The sequence below is a fragment of the Nicotiana tabacum genome, chromosome 17 (genome assembly GCF_000715075.1).
Source record: "Nicotiana tabacum cultivar K326 chromosome 17, ASM71507v2, whole genome shotgun sequence".
Taxonomy (NCBI): Eukaryota; Viridiplantae; Streptophyta; class Magnoliopsida; order Solanales; family Solanaceae; genus Nicotiana; species Nicotiana tabacum.
In genome coordinates this window covers 113,508,716-113,529,201 of record NC_134096.1, presented here as the reverse complement: position 1 = coordinate 113,529,201, position 20,486 = coordinate 113,508,716, and the positions used below count along the sequence as shown (strand labels likewise).

General features: G+C 36.8%; 1 non-coding gene across 1 annotated transcript; it reads right to left on the bottom strand.

The window, feature by feature from the left end:
- Nucleotides 1-7,732: 7,732 nt before the first annotated feature.
- Nucleotides 7,733-7,804, bottom strand: TRNAQ-UUG (transfer RNA glutamine (anticodon UUG)). Its single transcript has one exon. It is a non-coding gene; the product is annotated as a tRNA-Gln (tRNA).
- Between the last annotated feature and the right edge of the window lie 12,682 nt (nucleotides 7,805-20,486).

Here is a 20,486-nt window from a genome sequence, read left to right as displayed (position 1 = left end):
TAAAACTCTCTAAAACTTAAACCCTAACTCCCTCAATTTCACCCTAAATCCCTACTAATTTCATGACTAATCGGTGAAAAAATATCATAAACGCGTGTACATAAACCCAAGCGACTTACCTCACTGATGTCTCGTGATTCTCCCTTGAAAAACACTGCCCTAACTCAAAAACCCGTTCAACAATGGAGGAAAAAGGGCAAAAATTCGCGAAGTGTGATATATATAGGTTCTGCCCTGGGGTTCCGCACCTGCGACCCCATATGCGCATATGCGCTTCCGCATCTGCGGATAATTTCCGCTTCTGCGAATTTTTATTAACTCGCCAGGCTTCGCTTCTGCAGTCACCTTACCGCACATGCGGTCATCGCAGATGCGGAGACCAAGTCGCACTTGCGGTTCCTCTATGCACCTGTGCCTCAAGCCCGCACCTGCGAAGCTCGCACCTGCGCATCCTGCGTAGCCCAGCACTGCCCGCTCTTGCGGACTCCCCTTGCTCACCACTGACCTCGCACCTGCGACTCCTCCTTCCGCAGGTGCGGAATTAGCAGTAGCAGCAGCTTCAGTTGCATTTTCCAACTTTGACAAATCTGTTAACCACCCGGAATCACCCTGAGGCCCTTGGGACCTCAAACAAAAATACCAACAAGTCATATACCACTACCCGAACTTAGTCGAACCTTCAGAATGTCCAAAACAACACCAAAACACCAATTCAATCTCGGATTCAAGCCTAAGAACTTCTAAACTTCCAAAATTCGCCAACGACGTCGAAATCTATCAAACCACGTCCGAATGACCTCAAATTTTGCACACACGTCACAAATGATACTACAAACCTACTCCAATTTCCGAAATTCCATTCCGACCCCGATACCTAATTTTCCACTGCCGACCAAAATCGCCAAATTTATAACTTTCGTCAATTCAAGCCTAATTCTACCACGGACCTCCAAATTACATTCCGGACACACTCCTAAATCTAAAATCACTCAACGAAGCTAACCGAATCATAAAAATCCAAGTCATGATTAAAGTCTTACGACAAGCATACTAGAGCAAAAAATTTAATTTGATATCAAGTTATCCGTTCTTGGATCAGGTTCTATCATTTTATATTTTTATTATTGTCTCATCTAAAATTTAATATTTGCTATTTAGTGTATTTTTAGATTATTTATTAGAAGATAAGCATGTCAAATAGAAAGTGTGAATCTGGTTATGAAAAACTCAAGAAAAGAAGAAGAATTCAAAATCTAATACAATCTCAAAAAGGTGCTCTTGATAAAATTTTATTGAATAATAAAAATCTTGAATCAGAAAATTTGGGAGAGTGTTCTCTAGATGAGCAAGTTAGTAATTCGGTTGAGTTAGATAATTCTAAAATTAATAATATTCAAGTAGAAAAAGAACAAGTAAGTGACAAGTCGAAAATAGATCCTCAAAAAAATCAAGAGCTTATGAATGAAATAGATAATTCAACTCCTATAAATATATATGATCCTAGTCAATGGACTAATATAGATACAAAGTTGAGAGATCTATTAGTAGAAAAGGGACCGATTAGAATAATTGACACAAATTTTTCGAATGATAATTTTTCAAGATATTTTTCTACAACACATTATATTCAAAAATTGGCGAATGGTGAAAGACATGATAGAAGATGGTTAGTTTATTCTAAAGACTTAGATAAAGTATTTTATTTTTGTTGTAAGTTATTTAGTTCGAGTTCCGGAACTTGTAGTAGTAAACTAGCTAGTGAAGGTAGTAATGAATGGAGAAATATTAGTACTAAGCTCAAAACTCATGAAACAACAAATGAACATACTATTAACATGGCTGCATGGATTGATTTAGAAATAAGACTGCAAAAAGATAAAACAATCGATAAAGATATTCAAGAACAAATCAATAGAGATAGAGAGCATTAGAAAAATGTATTGTCAAGAATTATTGCCGTGATCAAAACTCTTGGAAAAAATAATTTAGCATTTAGAGGAAAGAATGAAAATATATATCAAGAGAATAATGGAAATTTTTTAAGTTTAATTGAAATGATTGCAGAATTTGACCCCGTCATGCAGGAACATATTTGACGAATTAAGCATGATGAAATTCATAGTCATTACCTTGGGCATAGAATACAAAATGAATTGATAAACTTTTTGACAAGTGAAATTAAGAATAAAATTATAGAAAAAATTATATAAGCAAAATATTTCTCGATCATACTTGATTGTACTCCAGATACAAGTCATCAAGAACAAATGTCTTTTATACTGCGGAGTGTGGATATTTCAGCAACTCCAATAAAGATTAATGAATATTTTTTAAAAATTTTAAGAGTAGATGATACAAGCGGAAAAGGTTTTTTTGAAGTTATTATAGATGAAATAAAAAATATTGGACTTGATATTGATAATTTAAGAAGGCAAGGATATGATAATGGGTCCAATATGAAGGGAAAACATCAAGGAGTGCAAAAAAGACTTCTTGATGTAAATCCTAGATCATTTTACACACCATGTGGTTGTCATAATCTAAATTTGTTACTTTGTGATATGGCTAATTCTTGTACAAAAATTATATTATTTTTTGGAGCGGTACAACGTATATATTAACTATTTTCATCTTCTACTAAGCGATGGAAAGTATTAAAGGATAGTGTACCAAGTCTAACTCTTAAATCATTGTCACAAATTCGTTGAGAAAGTCGTATTGAAAGTATTAAAGCAATAAGATTTCAAACTCCACAAATAAAAGATGCTTTATTAAAATTAGTAGAAATTAGTGATGATCCAAAAATTAAAAGTGAAGCTAATTGCTTAGTAAAATATGAACTCGAAAATTTTGAATTTTTATTGGGTATGACTATTTGGTATGATATATTATTTGTTGTTAATTCAGTTAGCAAAAGTATGCAGTCAAAAGACATGCATATTGATGTTGCCATGGATCAATTAAAAGGTTTGATTTCTTTTTTAAAAAATATAGAGAATAAGGATTTGTAACTGCTATGATTTCTGTCAAGAAAATTGCATTTGAAATGAATATCGAACCCGAATTTCGTAAGAAACGTGTAATATCTAGGAAAAAAAAATTTGATGAGAATGTTGATAATAAAATCTCAAAGTCTCTTGAAGAGTCCTTTAGAGTTGATTACTTTTTATACATAGTAGACAAGGCTATTTTTTTACTTCAAAATAGATTTGAATAATTTGAAGCATATGAAAATATTTTTTATTTTCTATCTAGTGGTAAAAAAGATGTTGTGAGTTCGAGTCACCTCAAGAGCAAAGTGTGGAGTTCTTGGAGAGAGGGAGCCGAGGGTCTATCGAAAACAGCCTCTCTACCCAGGGTAGAGGTAAGGTCTGCGTACAAACTAGCCTCCCCTAGACCCCACTAGTGGGATTATACTAGATTGTTATTGTTGTTGTTGTTGTTGTTGTTGTATCTAGTGGTAAAAAACTAAGATCACTAAATGATGGAAATTTAAAAACACATTGCCTTAATCTTGATTTTTTCTTAAAACATAATAATCAATCCGATATCGATGGTTTAGATTTATTTTCTGAGTTGAAAGTATTAAGGAAAATAGTACAAGTAGAAGATAATAGTTTAATCGTTATACTCAATCAAATAAGGAGACTTGATTCTTTTCCAAATGTCTATATTGCTTTTAAAATAATATTAACAATTCCTGTTACCGTTACTTCAACTAAAAGAAGCTTTTCAAAATTAAAATTGATAAAATCTTACCTAAGATCAACAATGTCTCAAGAGAGATTAAATGGGTTAGCTATATTGTCAATTGAGAAAGGCTTATTAGGAGAAATTGATTATAAGAAAATGATTAGTAATTTTGCATCTAAAAAAACTAGAAAAATTGACTTCAAATAATTAAAAAAAATTAAAATATTAAGGCCCCTCATTAAAGTTTGGCTTTAGGCCCCAAAATACGTCGGACCGCCACTGGTTCAACTATGTGATAATTCGACTCGTATTGTTAATTTGTTATTATTATTCATAAAATAGTGAGCTAATAAGTATTAGAAAAGGAGGTTTAGGTGAATCGTTTAGTTGTAATACACCGTGTAAATAATATACTAAATATAAACCTTTTGTATATATGGGTTTTTAAAATCCCTTGATGTAAAAAGGGTCCGCTGGCTAAATATGCCACTCTCCGAAGAAAACAAATTCGTTGAATGAGGGAAACTTTAAACGTAATGCTAAAGAAGGTTCAAAAATTATTTTAAATTATACGATCAAAATTTAATTTCTTCTATTTTTTATATTCCTTGTTCAAATTTATGGTTTCGACAATTGCGGCACCTTACCTACTAATGCTTTAGTTGGGTCATATATATTTTCGGTTATCATGCATTATAAAGAAAAAGAAAAGGGAAAATAAAAGTGGCATCTAGACTTTAAGAAAATTGGAGAAATGTTTTAGAAGTATTAGAAGTATTTTCCAAAAATTGTTTGGAAGTAACTTCTTTAGAAATTTGATTTAACACTTAAAGATTTCGTAAAATCCCAATCTGTTCGGAGTTTTTAGTGTTGCTTGAGTTATCGTAATTACAAAAACATAGAAAACTTCAATTATTAGAATTTTCTTCAAATATTGAAGCAAATGGGTCTAAATAGACCAAAACAGATACTCGTAAAATTTATATAATCGACCCAACTAATTTAAGATTGAGACGATTTTTATTGTTCTTGTCATTCTATTTCTCAATAATATTATCTCAGAAATGAATTACGTGGAATAAGAAGAGGTAGAAGCAAAGATTTGGCTTTAATTTGTTACCACAAATCCACTTTCATATAAATTCTTACCTGTGTAAAGCCTTTCAAAATTATGGAGCGGTATTTATTACAAATATTTGTAAAGCCTTTCCTAAGTTTTCTATTGTCAAACACTTGTTTCTAATCGTACGTGCTACGGTCAAGTACTAACAATGTCATCAAGCTGTACCAAAAGACATTATAATAATTTGTCAAACACTTTGCCTCATTCTATAAAATTGATTATATTTTTAATTAGGGATGATTCAGAAGTACCTTTTCATGTATTCAACCAACAATTATTGACTTCCTGAAACATTGTAGAAAAATTTTACCCTGGATTGCCAATCAATGCCTTTTCTTAAATTAATAGCAGGACGACAAGAAGACCACTAAAGTCTACAGTAATATCAGCCCGAACATGACTTTTTAATTTTAACCTTTAGAAGGTCAATGCCAGACGCTCATGTTTCTCTACTACTATACTACAAAGTTCAGAAGGGTATTCTAAAAGAAATATTTTATTTTCAAATATTTTGATAGATTTTGATTTGCGTGTTTTTGGCAGGATTTGAACTTTATGAGTTCGAGATTATAATCCTTTTAAGTTACTGAGTTCTAAATTAATAATTTGTATATATTCATTGGATTTCTTAATACAAATACAATATTTGAACAAAAACTGTTGGGTTCTACCGAACCCCCAAACAATACCGTGGGGCTGCGCCCCTGACTCGCTTCCTTTATCTTAACTAAAGTTTAATTTATTTTTTCTATCCAAAACTCCTAGGCGAGCTAATGATAAGATTGATTTTTTGTTAGACGTTCAAGGAGAAGGAGAAGATTGCCCAATGGTGCTTTTACTAAAGCATGATCACCTATGGCCAATACCTTCTCGCATTTTGTGCAAAAAACCTGTTACGATTTATTATCGGTACACAAGTTGCAACTATTAAAAGGACAAAAGCAAAAAAGCTCTACTCAACCGATAAAATAGATACACTTCATTTCCTATCAAGAGGTTGTGAGTTCGAGTCATCCAAGATGAGGAGTTCTTGGAGAGAGGGTACCGAGGGTCTATCAGAAACAGTCTCTCTACCTCAAGATAAGGACAAGGTCTGCGTACACACTACCCTCCCCAAACCCCACTAGTAGAATTATACTGGGTTATTGTTGTTGTTTTATTTGGGTGGGGGATTATTTCTTACATTGGTCGGGAACTTCTAATTGTATTAGATATTACACAAGTTTTGCATAATGTAAAAGTGTCACTGACTATTCCTTTGATAATGATATGATCCAAAAACCCTATTTTGTCGCAATTTAAACCTGTGACCTGTACCTAACTTTGCTGAGATAAAAGAGGGAAGCATAAGACAAATTGATAAAAGAGCTCATTCCAGCCACATAATTGGACAGACGACTAACTTTCACTAGATTCTTTTATAGCTACTAAGAATATAGCATTAAAGGACAAATTGCAGCAATACTAGTAAACGTTTGAATTATTCTTTTCTCCTTTCTTACCTGGTATTCGTTATTCACTTTGAGGTCGACCTGACTAATTCGAATTTGTGTTGCGAATAGCTCATTAAAAGGAAACCGTTCTTTATCAGAAACCTTTTCATTCTCTAGCTCAAACTCGAAATCTCTGATTAAAGATGAAAGAATCTTATTTATCCCACCATAACCTTTGGTGATTAAGTCAAATTATCATACTTATATTTCAAAAGGAGAACACTAGTACTTTATATTCCAAATGTGTGGAGCAAAGAATTTTACGAAGAGAACTCCCAAGGAATGGGAACTTTGTCCATTTCGATAGCAATACAAAGTAGCAAGCTGGCCTTTCAATGACATGCTACTGTGGAATCTTAAATTTCATTTTTAGTGGGTGAAAATAAATTCGTTGGGGATTCAACTTGTGGAACTATCTCAAGGACAAGTCAATCCATATGCTGATAGAAATTGAACCAAGGATAATTGAGAATATGCTGCACACGATGATATTTTTCCTTAGGGCTTGGTGGACTTTAGACTAAGTAACAATACAGCCAGCATTTTATTGAAAGCAACTTCATATATATATATATATATATATATATATATATATATATATATATATATATATATATATATATATATATATATATATATATATATATATATGTAGCCCATGGCCGACAAGGGCGGGTCGAGTAGGACCGGTAAGCTGACAAGTTTCTGAAAAGGGGTTACACATGTTACCTTAGGCGAATCCCACGTATGAACGGGATAGAAAAGTGAAAAACTTTATAAGGCACAATACAAATTCACATGATACGCGCTTTTGGGCTCGATAATGAAATAACCCAAGGGAAAAAATCTGTGAGGTTTGTTGAGCCAAAAATTCATGTCATAGACTTGGATCGTGACAAAGATGGCTATCTGACTATTGGGCATTAGAGCGAGTTTTTCATTTATAAAGTAAGGTCATTTATTACTTTTTTTTTGTTGGCTTTGTCATTCGTGTGCCCTGTTAGAATTTAAGCCAGTCAAAAACTATAAAGGAACTAATTGGAAGAATGAGCCTTGACAAACAAATTCTTCCCTCCACCTAAAGTAAACACAAACAAGGCTCTTTTCAAACTTTCACCTCTAGCATTTTTTTTATTCGATTTTTTGAAGAAAATAAGGAGATGATTGAGAGTACAACCATGGTTGCTAATTGCAGTTTCTCGATTAAGAAGATTATCTGATCTAATATTCTCTTTGTTTTAAATTTAAAATTAATTAGAAAGCTATCAACGAAGTTAAGATGCTCTAGAAACGTCCATGGAATCAAAGGATTACAAAGTTCATTGTAATTAGATCAAAATAAAAATATAACAGAAAATAGAAAAAGGTGCCATAAATTTTAGGTAGGTAGAAGTATTTACCTTAAAATAGGGTTAAAAACTATAGGTCCTACCGGGAGTCGAACCCAGGTCGCTGGATTCAAAGTCCAGAGTGCTAACCACTACACCATAGAACCAAGACGCTTTGGATGACATCGCTCTTTTAAAATAAAAATTATAATGAAAGTGTGTCATGATAATATCGTAAAGGCATTTGGTACCATTCCGTTATTGTTTTATATGACTACAAATTTCATGAATTTGAATTTCATTTTAAAATTAAACAGTGATTAATGTTTTTGTATGTCCAATTAGTTTTTACTTTAATATTTTCTTCCACAACTACAAAATATAATATAAAGGTTAAATTTTAAAAAAAAAGTTAAACTCTACATCCAATCAAATGTTGACTTCATTTTCTGTCTCTTAAACGATTCTCAATGGATGATGGACATGTTAACTAAGGTGTACAAAATTTTGTACCTTACCACTATAACAATAATCATCATTATTTTCTCTTAAACAACGATAGAAGACTATTTTATTCCGCAAATATAATTTGCATTTTCCAAACGCACTTATAAGAGTATGCACTAGTGGTGTATAAAGTGAATATAGAATCATGAAGTCTAACTTTTAAATCCCAACAAAAATAAAATTGCTAGTAGGTGATTTCTATTCATAGCATTGATAGACAAAACTACTGGATACAACGATGAAAAATAATAATATCATTTGGATTTTTGGTTCTTTACAAATTTATTTTTAGTTTTATGATCCTGTCTTTTTTTTTACATATAAAAGATTTACTTTTACATGTAAGAAAACTGTCTTTTACACATAAGAAATCTAAAAAGGTCATTTTCTTAAATTTAAAATTATAAAGGGGCATGATACACAAATAGCCCCTATGAAATTAACGGTAGTCTGCAAGTTAGCCGCGGTTCTAAAACTCAGTAGTTTCAAAACAAGGCGGTGCCTGCTGCTTACTAGCGGGGCTACTTGATGTTTAAAATTTTAAGAACTAAAACCTGTTAAAGAAGTGATTATTCAAATAAGTGGACGTGATTACTCAAACATATCTTAATGCTAATCATCTAGTCTCCACGGCCACATCATTGCCTAAATCTATGGTTGGAGTTAAATTATCTTATCACTTGTCCTACTTCGAAAAGACAAATTTACCTCACCAATAACAAAAAGACAAAAGATAAAAACACAAATACAAAAAAAAGTAGAGGACTTTGAATTTGACTTGAATATAATGTTTGACAAATTTATTATATTTTACTTTAAATTATCACGAGGGATTTTTTTTCTTTTGGGAATTCTAAAATCGTTGGTTATGTTTCTTAAACTAGTTGGTACATATAACCTAATTTATAATGTTTATCATATAAAAGGAACACAAATGTCACGGAATAATCAAAACACAATTAAGGATCTTATAGTACACATATTATGATCACTGATTAAACATTATTTTTAATAATCATTGATGGACACCTAGGTGGGAATATTGTATTGACTATTGATGAGCAAGGGATGATTTACAGTAGAGATGTAAGGCGTGAACCTAACAATAATAATTATTATTATTAGAAAAATATATACTTTTTATCGCTCTAAAAAATAATAGCCAATCAAATGTATATATTTTGTATATATGTATATTATATACATATAATATAAATATTTTATACGTTTTTTGGCTAGCAAATACAATTAATTTTGGCATGCCGACCAATTTTGTATATTACCGTTACAATTATAATTATAATAAAAACATAGAAGATTTAATAGAATTTAAAAATCTTATAAACAAATGCACTAAGTTAAGAGATTTTTTGCTCAAATTCCATTAAACTATAAGGATACCGTTTGTGTTTATTTTATAATCGCATTATCTTAACTTATTAAAGCAAATAAATGCAAGCACTTCTATCTCCAGCCTAAAAAAGGGATTACTTCTTTGAATGATAGCTACGTGCGTATTATCCTATTTCATGAAAATTACGTATTTGATCCAAAATTCTTCAAAAGATAAAAAGTGCTCATCGGAAAATAAAAAAGAAAGAAAGAGACAATAAAGTGCTTCAAGCAGCATAATTATTTTATTGTATTGTTTTCTTCTATAAAAGTTGGAACTCGATGAGTTGTTGGGCTGGAATAGTGGCCCACGCTGACGGAGATGGATCTAAGAAATGAAACCCATGTGCACAAATGCCCAAAACCGAAGAATTATCGGGTTATCCACGTAATGGATGACGTATGCCATATGGGTAATAGAATATGTCCGTATCTTTCTCGAAGGGACATAGTAAAAACTACTCCCTCAAGTCCACTATAATTAAATTTTTTTTAGCTATTTTTACATATATAAGGTCCAGAAAATGAGAGTAACATAAATGAAAATATTCAGATGGATGTGCGTACACACTAGGATGGATAAGATTAGGAATTAGGATATTCGGGAGAGTGTGAGCGTGGCTTCCTTGGACGACAAGATGCGGGAAGCGAGGCTTAAATGGTTTGGGCACGTGCGAAGGAGGAGCCTAGATGCCCCGATTAGGAGGTGTGAGCGGTTGGCTCTGCCAGGTACGAGAAGAGGTAGAGGGCGGCCTAAAAAGTATTGGGGTAAGGTGATCAGGTAGGACATGTTGGGTCTTCAGATTTCCCAGGACATGAATCTTGATAGGATGGTGTGGAGGTCGAGCATTATGGTTGTAGGTTAGGGGATAGCCGAGCGTTTTTCCTCGTTGTGCCGGCTAGACTGATAGTGTTTTGTCTAGGACTGCTAGCGATTTTTGTTGGTGTTTCACATTTTTTTTGCCTTTCCATTTGCTTGTTATCTTTTACGAAGCTGATACTGTTTTTCTAGTTTCTGTTGTTGTTACAAATTTATTGTCTCTGAGTCGAGGGTCTCCCGGAAACAGCCTCTCTATCCCTCAGGAATAGGGGTAAGGTCTATGTACACTCTACCCTCTGAGACCCCACTAGTGGGATTCTACAGGGTTGTTACTGTTGTTGTTGTCACATATATTAAGGAATCGATCTTTTAACATTAATTAATAATAAAATTGATCATATTAACCTTAATTTATTCATTGAAAATACAAGTACACTAAATACTTGTAGGCTCTTTACCGTAAGAGTAATTTTGGAAAGAAAAAAAAAATTAATATCTTAAAAATCAAATATTATGGAACACAAAAAAAAAATTAATTAAAATGAATCGAAAAAAATAATTATGTTCCTCGTGCTCCGTTATAGTAAGAACCCCAAATCTAGAGCCGGTATCAAAACAACTATGGAAGTCACAATTGGCAACATTAACCCGTCCCAATTTTTTGTTGATCATTTGATATTCGAAATTCGCCAATGCAATTAATTCGGGAGATTCATGCCTCTGGTAAAATATAAAAAGCCCATGACCCCGTGTGACTTCCGCGTTCGGTCTATCGGATTTGACACAAAAGGATTTTGGGAATCTGGAAGGAGTATGGTGGTTGGAGGCGCTGCCGGATAAGACCAAAAAATAATGTTGAAAATTTTGTCAATAATTGCTAGGAGCATAAGTAGATAAAAATAATTGCTTTATAGGTAACACGTCATCGTTCATAGATTCGTACATTTCGATTGTACGACAAGGATGGTTGTTACAACAGAAGCCATGCACGTATAACTCATGTCATTTATGGCGGTGTGTTATAAATTATATCAATAGTCAATACCAATTATTTTATTATTATTCTATTTGGGGTTTGATAGCTCTCTGCTTCTACTTGGATCTTCTCCAATAAAATTCTTTAAATTTAAAGCTAAATGTCTTTAAATATTATGAAGTAAAACAGGAAATTATCCAAAAAATGATTAAGTTTAGTAAATGGATGGAATGAGACAATAAGAGTTACGTGTTTACCCGTAAAACGGTACAATTGAATTTATTTATGATTTATAGATAAGTGAATTAATTTGATCCAAGAGATAATGAAATAAAAATACTTAGCCTTAGAATGTAGATGGAACGACAGAGCTGATGAGTCCAGGAACAGGGTTTCTGGACGCAATAATGATGAGATCAAAAACGAGAAATAAAATTGTATTAAAATGTTGTATATAATGTAGTGTAAGTTAGCCAGAAAATTCGTGTCCTTTACAATGATAAACCGAGCTCTCTATTTATAGTTATGTCTAGGGAAGGAAGTCCTAGGATCATGCCCTTCTTTAATGTCAATTGTGAGGGTCATTGATGAAGATATAACGTTAGACATAAATGCCAAATTTCTTGTAACGGGTCATCATCCTTAATGCTGCAAAACATTATGTATTAAATGTTACCGGGCGCAAAACATTTAATACTCCTTTTATGATCGTTATTCCTTCCGGTGACAAGCAGAATAGCTATGTTCGGTGGACATCCCCATCTTGTGTTCCACGTGTCCTTCTTTTAAGCGGCCACGTGTCACGCTCGTATTTTTCCCTATACAGATAGTCCCCCTGCTTTCCGGTGACACAATCTTGAGTTATCGGGAAGTTGGTAGAAAATACCTTTTTTGGCGGGAATTACTGTAATTCCCTTTGAAGTTTTCTGATAGTTGATTATACGCACGTCTCTCCGCATTTAATTCTCTGAACACGCGTCATCTCACGATTCAGCACAACTTTTGCCGATTAACGAGGTAATCATGGCCATGAATTTAGCCGCCAAAATTTTACTTATACGCATCATCATCCTCTTATGTACTTCATAATTTCTCAAACTTCAAACTCGCATCTCTATTCCCTAACCTTTCTCTGATCTTCTTCGAACCAGACATTTTTCTTCCTTTTATTCCAATGGCTTCCTCTTCAGAACGTGCTAGCTCTTTAAATGGCAAGAACAAAATCGAGGATTTCGTTCCTCCAACAGTGGGTTCCATCATCCCAAGAAGGCTTAGTACTTCGAAGGATTTTAAAGATAAATTTCCTACTGCTAACCCTCGCACATGGGCTATTAGTAGGTACCTTTCTTCTATTCGTCCTTCCAGTATTTCTGCTGTGAATTAGGAGGACTGCCGATGCCCTGAGTTAGATATTATTGCTCCTGATTTATCGAAGCGAGTGACCCTTCCCAAGGAAGGTTTTACATATTTTTTCACGTATCCCTTTACTTTGGGTGCTTTTCTTTGAACGGAAAGCTCGATCCCTTGATTGCGGAATTTTGCCTTCGCTACCAAGTGTGCTTGGCACATGTGAGCCCTTTAGTATAGAGGACGGTTGCATGCCTTTGACGCCTGTGTCAGGAAATTGGGGAAGAGCTATCATTAGCTCGTATGATGAACCTTTTTCCACCAAGATTTTTCGGGGAGGTATGATAAATCTCTGTAAACGTGGCTACCATGCTTTGTTAACTAGCATGGATGATGACACCGACCGTGGGTGGATGGAACGGTTTGTTGCAGTTGCCACCAGTGACATTATTCCAACAACGTCTTCATCCTTCCCGGTTGCTTGGAATCGTTCTCGTAAGTTCCCTTTAATACACTTTCTCTTACTAAATATTCTTTCATGCATATATTGATCCTTCAACCTTCATATGTTACAACGACTCGATGGACCCCACCGGTGGTACAAGGCTTGGACCAGTGGGTTCAGAATATCTTGAACATCACAACGCCTGAAATTCATTTGTGGAAAGAGTTGTCCCTTAAATACAGGTGGAAGGCCAAAAATTATGGTAACTTTATTTTACCTTGTTTCCATTTTTTTTATGAAGAACTTGGTTGAACCCTTCTGACTTGTTCATGAAATTAGGTCTACCTGCGGGCTCAGTTGATGTCCCTGAGGAAGATGTTTTGGCTGAGCGTGCTGATGCGGGGAGGCTGCTTCAGGAGACACTTACTCGAACAGGCATCTCCGGGCCTGCTTCGGGCGTAAACGTTTCTTCACGGAGTCCCCGGCCAGAAAACAAGCAACCAAGAAAAGATGTTCCTCTGCGGCCGGGGAAAATAATAAAAGGGCAAAGATTGATGCCCCCAAGTCATCTCCGGTGGCGATGATGATTGGTCCTCCTTCCAGGCCGGTCATAGACACTGTGATGATTAATGATGATGGAAAAGCTAGTGATGATGGAGCTTCTTTACATAGAAGGATACGATCCTCATCATCTCAACATGGTGCTCGACCTGTTGAGACAATTGCACCAACTGACGATGACGTCTCAGCACTTTGGGGAGAATCTAATTTAGTTGAATATGCTAACTCCCGCTTCCGGGCCCCAATTGTTGTAACCGGTACCGCGGGTTTGAGTACCGGGTCCGTGCCGTCTTTGGTTGGAGAGCACCCAACATCCAACACTACATTTGATGCAGCTGCTTCTCACTCTTCAACTCCATCAACTTCATCTCCACGTTCACCACTACCAGCAACTGCTACATCATTTCCATCTTCATCTACTCTTCCAACAGTGGTTGCTACATCATCTCCATCGGTCGCACCTGACCATGAAGAAAGTATCCCTCATCCACATTCCCTAGTTCATGGGAATTTGGGGGGAAATTATGCTGCCCTTTCTGAAGATCCACAAAGGAGGAGGAACATTACTCTTTCGGTCTTAATTGGGTGCAACCTGCTATCCCGGCTGGTGGAGCTTGCTAATTGCCTGAAGCCTTTGGCTTCAGAAAAAGACTACGAAAAGATTCAGACACTCTCAGGGGGAGTGTTTGTTGAACAATGCTATGCACAATGCTGCAGCGGTACGTTCCTTTCTTCTTCTGTTATTTCTTCTACTTTTGAACAAATGTACTCTAAGTTTTACCCCATCTTGTTTTGTAGGCCAACTTTCCTACTTCTGAGGGCCTTTAAAGGCTGATTCGTGAGAAGGAAAAACTTACTTCTGAACGGGATCAGCTTTTGGCGGAACGGGACCAGACTGTTCTCCGCCTCTCGGAACTAGAAACCAATGATACCGATGCCGTTGTTTTGGAGGCCCATTTGCAGCAGAGCGAGCAAGAAGTGGTAACCCTTAGCCAAGAAATTGGCCCGCTGAGGGTTAGATTTGATGAAGCCAAAGCTAAATGGGCAGAAGTCCAGAATGTCGTTTTTGCTATAACCGATCGTGAGGCTGCCTCCGATGAAAGAGTGATTAATTTAGAAGCAACATTAAACTCCAAAAGTGAAGAGTTTGTTGCTGTGGTGGCGAAACATGCCCAGCTAGAAGAGAAGTACAGGAAAACTATCGAGCATAATAGACTCTTTAGTTCAACTGTCCGTGAGCTCGATGTCAGTCTCAAAACTACTAGGTTCGCCCGGGAAAACCTTAACGGCGAAGTTACTCAACTCAAAGAAGAACTCAAGCGCCGAGCGACTTTCCTTATTGTTGAAAAAACTTATTCCATGTATAGCATGAGGAGAAAAACCTTGGAAGAGGCCAAGACTTGTATCATCGACATTGATGCCGAAATTGCTAAGGCCTGAGAGCTTGAGTTGGCTACAAAAAATGGACTCCCGGCGTAGTCTGACGCCCTAAGTTCTTCTGATTCTGGTTCCGAGTTTTCGAAAACTGAAGAAGGATCGGAAGGCGATGATGCCGAAGACCAAGCTGGGGAAAATATTGAGCCATCGGTGGGACCATCTATGAATCCCGGGGATGCAGATACTTCTCATCCTCCTGATTTCGGAGACATTGTAGTTTAGCTTTTAGTTTCTTTTTCTATTTTGTACCTTTATCATTTTTTCGCGTCCTTGTAAATAAAAATATATTTTTTGCTCAAGTATCGTTGGAGTCTTACTCTCGTTTGAATATTCATGCAAGTCTTTAACTTTCGTACTTGCTTAAGTATTTTGCGCATGTTGTTCGCACTTTATTATGTATAATCTCGGATTCTTTTTCTTCGAAGCATTTTGGTTCCAAGTATTATCCCTTTTTCATGAGGGTTTCCAAAGGTATTTGCACAAGTTTGCTTTTTGCGTCTTTTTCATATGTGGCTTCGAATGTATTTTTCCCCAATCACATTCTAGATTTCGGCATTGATTCTTCCAGAACCAACCCTTTAACAAGAGGGTTTTTATAAGAGAGGGCCCTCTTATGTTTACGGTGCTCTTGAAGAGGACGTCTCTTATTCATTACGGTACTAACATTTGAAGTACTTGTTTAACTTTCAAATGGCAAAATTAACTCATTGTTCAGACAAGAAACAAGATAAAAACAAAATGATTTCTTTTAATTTAATTCCTTCTATTTTCAAAAGTACATAAGCATTTTACTATGCAGAAAAGAAATTTCCATGAATTGTGGCTATCTTGTACAACTTGTTTCTACGGGGCTGGCTATGCAGTCCTCGATCCCGATGATGTATTCTATTCCCGGATTTTCGTTCCCCGGTTGATGTGGCATTCAGTGTTGCCGTATTCTAATATCATTCCCCCCATGTAAAAATGCAAAGAATGTGAATTGGAACACTAGAAGTCTTATATCTTCAAAGATTCCACCAATAAATTGCTAGGTAATCCTTCACTCAATAACATATCTTGTTTCCCCTTGGGAACCCATGCTATCGAGCGAAAGAATACCTAACAGTCCTCTAGTGGTTTGTGCTCGTGAACGATCGGGTAACCTCTGTTCGATAGCAAACTTAACTTCCCAGTGGGAATTTGCTATCGAACCAATGATTACTTAATCGCCCTCGAGTAAAGCCTTTGTCATCGGAGATCTTATTGCTAATGACTTCGTAGTATGCTTTCTGTCGCTGCCTTATTAAAAACCTTGCTAGAAAAACCAAATTGGGATAAAAACTGAACGAAGGAAAAAAGAGTGCAGCACATACTTTCCGTTTGATTGTTGTTTGTCAGCAATAATATCTTTTGAGGTGAGCCACGTTCCAGTTGTTGGGCAACTTGTCTCCGTTCGGGTTCTCCAACTCGTATGATCATTTCCTAGTGATAGCTGATACCCGGTAAGGGCCTTCCCATGTTGGGCCTAACTTGCTCGTGTTGAGTTCTCAGGTATTTTGAGTTACCTTCCTCAAGACCAAATCTTCTACTTTGAAATAACGGAGGTTGGCTCTTCGATTATAATATCGCTCCATTCTCTGCTTTTGAGTCGCCATTCTGATATGTGCCAAGTACTTGCGTTCCTCTAGCAGCTCCAAGTTGATTAGCATTACTTCATTGTTCGATTCTTCATTCGCCTGGAAATACCTTAAGGTTGGTTCGCCTACTTCCACCGATATCAAAGCTTCTGCGCCGTACACAAGGGGAAAAGGGGTTTCTCCCGTGCTTGACTTAGCCATTGTTCGGTAGGCCCATAGAACCCCAGGTAATTCTTCGGGCCAATTGCCATTTGCTGCTTCCAACCTTTTTTAAAATCATGTATAATCACTTTGTTTGTTGATTCTACTTGACCATTCGCGCTCGAGTGATAAGGTGAAGAGGTAATCCTCTTTATCTTCAAATCTTCAAGGAACTTTGTAACTTTTGCACCGATAAACTGTGGCCCATTGTCGCATGCAATCTCTTTTGGTATTCCAAACCTGCAAATTATGTTTTCCCACAGGAAGCCGACCATTTTGCGTTCTCCGATTTCTAATAAGGACCTGCTTCTATCCGTTTAGAAATATAGTCAGTCAAAATTAAAAGAAACCTTACCTTTCCAGGAGCCGGTGATAGTGGTCCGGCGATGTCCATCCCCTATTTCATGAACGACCACGGGAATAGAACCGAATGTAGGGGTTCTTCCAGTTGATGTACTAGTGGTGCATATCGTTGGCACTTGTCACATTTTCGTATGAAGTCTTTGGCATCTTGTTCCATACGGGGCCAGTAATATCCTGCCCGAACTAATTTCAGCACCAAAGAATCTGCACCTGAATGGTTGCCGCATATCCCTTCGTGAACTACTCTCATGACATAATTAGCTTCTGATGCTCCTAAGCACCGGGCCATCGGGCCTTGAAAGGATTTTCTGTACAATTGGCCTTTCTTGAAGCTATAACGTACAACTTTGGCGCGTAACGCTTTTGATGCTTTGGGATCTTCGGGCAACTTTCCTTGCTCGACATAATCGATTATTTTGTTTCTCCAGTCCTAGACCAAACTAGTCGAATTCACCTCATTGTATCTATGTCCAAGACTGAGTTCATCAGTTGTACTACCGTTCTTGATTCCGATCCCTGACTTCTGTTGATGAGCCCAAATTTGCCAATGTATCTGCTTCCGCGTTATCTTCCCTCGGGATATGAGTAATTGACAACTCTCAAAATCATGCCAATAAAGCCTGAACTTTTACCACGTATTGCTGCATACGTTCTTCTTTGGTGTCACAAATCTCGTAGACTTAATTCACCACCAACTACAAATCACATTTGATTTCGATGATTTCGGAGTCAGGCCCTCATGCCAATTCGAGCTTTGCAGTCAAAGCTTCATATTATGCTTCATTGTTAGTTAAAGGAATCGTTCTGATGGCTTGCCTTAAGGTTTTCCCCGAAGGCATGATCAAGACTATTACAAGCTCGGACCCTTTTACGTTTGAAGCTTCGTCCGTAAATAAGGTCCAAACTCCCGATGTCGATTCTAATACCATTATTACCTACTTGGCCGCCAGAGGCAATAGTCCCGGACTGAAATCGACCACGAAGTCAGCTAAGACTTGCAACTTAATTGTAGTCCTCAGTTTATATTCTATGTCAAACTCGCTCATTTCGACAGTCCATTTGGCCAATCTACCCGAGAGCTAGGGTTTATGGAGGATATTCCTTAGAGGAAAAGTAGTCACCACAACTATCGGGTGGCATTGGAGGTAGGGCCTCAGTTTCCAAGCGGCGACTACGAGCGCTAAGGCCAGCTTTTCTAGATATGGGTAGCGAGTTTCTGCTCCCGTTAAAATTTTACTAACATAATAAATGGGAGATTGCATACCTTCGTCCTCCCGGACTAAAATTGCACTTATTGCAACTTCTGAAACCGCGAGGTAGACTAGCAACATTTCACCTTCTTTTGATTTTGAGAGCAACAGAGGGATTGGCAAATATTTCTTCAAATCCTTTAAGGCTTGATGACACTCCGGTGTCCATTTGAAATTGTTTTTCTTTTTGAGTAGTGCGAAGAAGCGATGACATTTTTTCGATGAACGGGAAATGAACCTTCTCAAAGCTGTCAATCTCCCTGTAAGCCTTTGGACTTCTTTTACGTTAGACAATAGGTCCGGGATGTCCTCTATGGCCTTGATCTTGTCGGGATTTACCTCAATTCCCCTTTGTAAGACTAGGAATCCTAGGAACTTACTCGAACTAACCCCGAACGCACACTTCTTGGAGTTAAATTTCATACTGTTCTCTCTTAGGATGTCGAGTGTTTCTTGCAAATGCTTCAGGTGGTCACTTGCATTCAAATACTTAACGAGCATATCGTTTATATATACTTCCATAGTCTTTCCTATTTGTTTTTCGAACATCTTATTTACAAGCCGTTGATAAGTGGCTCCGGCGTTCTTTAACCCGAAGGGCATCACATTGTAACAATATATGCCAAAATTCATTATAAATGAAGTCTTTTCCCGATCTTATGGGTTCATCTTGATTTGATTGTACCCATAATAAGCATCGAGAAAACTCATTAACTCGTTCCTGGCCGTGGCATCAATCATTTGATCGATATTTGGCAATGGGAATAAGTCTTTCAGGCACGCCTTATTAAGATTCTTATAATCTACGCACATGAAATTTATTATTTTTCTTAGGAACTACTACTACATTGGCTAGCCAATCCGGATATCTTACCTCTCGGCTTGAACCAATCTTAAGTAAATGGGTTACCTCTTCTTTGACTAATTTGTTCCTTGCTTCGGCAATAGGGCGCTTCTTCTGCCTTACCGGAGGTATGTTGGGATCCAAGCTTAACTTGTGCACGGCTATCTCTGTCGGTATTCCTGTCATATTCTCGTGCGACCATGCAAAACAATCGCCGTTAATTTTAAGGAATTCGAGAATAGCAGACCTGAGCTCCGGGTGCAGTCCTGTTCCTAAATAGAATTTCCTTTCTGAACAACATAACTTGCGCCAGTTTTTCTGCCGTGGACTTCTTCGCGTCCGTCTCTTCTGGTACTTGAAAATACCTTGGTACCTGGTATTATCCGACTCTTCTGTCCCCGGGCTAACTTCATCTGGTTAGGGGGCAGATGCCAGTTCCGGTAATTGCTATGTCGCACGTTCCTTTCCTTTGCTACTGGAGACCGAAATTGCATTCATCTCCCTTGCTGTCGGTTGATCACCCTTTATCTGTTTGATTTCCTCGGGTGTCGGAAACTTTAAAAATTGGTGATATGTTGAAGGCACAACTTTCATCTCATTCAGCCATGGTCTTCACGAGATGATGTTATACCCCATGTCTCCATCTACCACTTCGAAGAGAGTTGTCTTCATTACTCTCTCAGCGTTTGTGAGCATCAAAATTTCTCCCCAGGTTGTCACACTTACGAGGTTGAATCCGGCGAGGAGTTTCGTTACCGGGATAATGCTTTCAGTGAGTTTAGCTTGCTCCAATACTCTCCATAGTACCATATTAGCTAAACTTCCTGGATCCACTAAAACACATTTAATTTTAAAATCTAACACATTTAATAAAATTACCAGTGCGTCATTGTACGGTAGTAGTAATCCATCTGCATCTTCGTCCGTAAACGTGATATCGTCTTCCCGGAGCCTTTTACTATGAGTTATCGATACTTTTGTATTCTTTGCTGCTGAAAAGGTGACCCCATTAATCTCATTTCCTCCGAAGATCATGTTGATCGTTTGGCGTGAGGGTTTTTTACCTGTTTTCGAGGTTTCCGCGTTGCCC